Raw genomic sequence first — 2,703 nt, 5'->3', positions numbered from 1 at the left:
GCCATAGCAGAGTCTTGTGCCTTTGGGGCCCAAGGCAATGGCTCCACTCCGGTTCCTTTTTCTTCTAAGTCTCATAAATTCAGCTTAATTTAATTCACATTGGACTCTACTTGCAAAGAAAACTGGAAACATAATTTTAGTTTTCTACTGTCTTCCAACAGGAAAGATAGAACAAAGGCTGAGAGACAATCAATCCTCTGTCTCCTGCACAGAATTGGAGACTAGCACTTATTTGGGTCCTTCCTTCCTTGTTTGGATGGTATCCCAGAAACTTTGTTTTTTAAAAAATATTTTTAAGAACTACTTATTTATTATTATTATTTTCTAATTTTGCTATAGGGCATGTGTACTCACCAAAGAGAGACACAGAGAGAGAGACAGAAGGAGAGGGAACATGAGAAAGCAAACCTCCAGGTTCAGGATGTTAACTGTTGTCAACCATGTGAGAGTTTAGTGCCTTAATCACCATGCCCCCTGCTAGCCCTCATCCCAGAAACTTTAACTTCAATATTTTAATTAATTTTAATTAGAGATGAAGTTTGACTTAGACTTGGAAAGATGGGAGGATGATGTATGGATAAAAGTGTTTTGAATCAAACACGGTAGATAAACCAGAGGTTATGGTCCCAAACACCAGGGCATGAATGGGAAAGAAATTTACAGGTGGGATAGCAACTTCTGATGCCAGGACAATATCAGAAAAGAATAGTATAGGCTTTAGTCGAGATGCCGCTATAGTTGGGGTCCTAGATTTTCCTCATAAATGTCAAATCCACCAGGAGGGTCCCGTTAGGGACTTTCCACAGGTTTTCTTTGAAGCCCCAACTCAAGGCCTTCCTAATCAAAATTTTACTAGTGTTTCTTGCTAACATGGCTTTTGCTTGCCTCTAACCATCTCTAACATTGATTAGTCCCACCAAACAATATTAAATGTAACTTCCTCATTTTGCTTACTTGTCAATTTTTGTGTATTAGACTGGTATTTCTCACTCTAGATTCCTGAAAGAAAAGACACATGGTAGCCATCTTTGATCCCCTCACCTATACCCAATCCCAGGCACCTGTGCTTCCTGAGTAAAGGGAACGTTTAATACATTTTTTTTTATGTGCATAGAAAATAGAATGTCCTCTTTTCCTTTCACTTCTTCCCTTTTTCCTCTTCTCATAATGTCTTTGCCCTTTTTTATGACTGCTCTGACACCACCAGGCTCTCTGGTCCTCCCACAATGTTCCCTTTGTTTTTTCTGATCTCAAGTGGTATAGTTTCTTTGTATTTATCTGTATATTAAGCCGATTTCTCCCCTGCTTTCTAAATTTCCTTTCTCCACCCTAGTTCACATTCTTTTACTTTGGCTCTGTTCCAACTTCTTTTTCTATATTTTTATGCTTTATCCCACTACTCTCCCTAATTGGGGTCCCTAGTTTTGTTTGTTTCTGCCTCTGCATCTGTCACCTTCTGTGCTTTCTGTTGTTTATTTCGTTCTATATACATATACCATCTTCATTTTTATTTTTTCCTTCTTGCATTTCACTCACTGTTTCCAATTCAGTGCCACCCCTTCACCCATCTCTGATTCATCCTCTTGCTATTTATAAAAAATCATGTCCATGTCCATACAGCCTTTCTTCCCCATCCAGGGTTGAGGAAGACTACATAGATTTCACGCTTCACTTTCTTGTCTCTATAAAATCAAGAGCTCTCAAGGTTCAACTGTCAGATACTGTTTCCAGCATCCACTATCTCTCTAGCCATATCTGCCTCACTGCTAATTTTTTAATTTCATCTTAAAATTTTATTTATTGAGAGAAAGAGAAAGGCAGACAGTTATCCTTGATAGGGTCTTACCATGCCAGACACTTGCCATCTGCCTGTGGGCACAGCCTGCATGTCCAGGTCAAGATCCCAACCTGGAACCTCCTCAGATAGCCCCCGTACTGCAAGCAGTGCCTGACTGCTTATGCCACTGCAGCTGGGCCACACGGCAGTTTTTTGCAAGGTAATTCCTCATAGGAATAATTTGTTTTGAAATTAAGCCAAGAAGATTTTAACAAAAGGACTTCAATACAGAGCTATTCCGGCCGTGACATAGTTCTGTGGCTTGTCAGGTGCTTTAGGAAATGTCTTCAAAGGAAAATTCTTCCTTTTAGTTCTACACTGTCTGGAATGTGCATATTCCGACAAGCACATACACATGCACATACATGCAACATGGGACTTGTTGATGGATACTCTCCATCCATGTGTGTATGTATATATGTGTGTCTATATGTAATACTTACATATGCATGCATATATGTGTGTATATGTGTATATATTTATATGGACACACACATATAGGTAAACATATCAATATGCTGGAAAAATTTTACAGATACATATAAACACACACACACATATACATATATATAAATTATATACATGCATTATATATTCATAATATACACATTTTTATATACACAATTCTGATGCATAAATGTATATACATTAGGGATACAATATTTATATATGCATACACCCATATGTATACATGTATGTGTGTATATGTATGTGTTTGTGTGTGTATGTGTGTATATATATATATATATATATATATATATATATATATATATATATATATATATATATATATATATATATATATATATATATATATATATATATATATATATATATATATATATATATATATATATATATATATA

Source organism: Tupaia chinensis, unplaced genomic scaffold, assembly GCF_000334495.1.
Source record: "Tupaia chinensis unplaced genomic scaffold, TupChi_1.0 Scaffold000622_1, whole genome shotgun sequence".
NCBI lineage: Eukaryota > Metazoa > Chordata > Mammalia > Scandentia > Tupaiidae > Tupaia > Tupaia belangeri.
The sequence above is the reverse complement of the archived record's forward strand: the minus strand, read 5'-3'. Positions refer to the sequence as shown.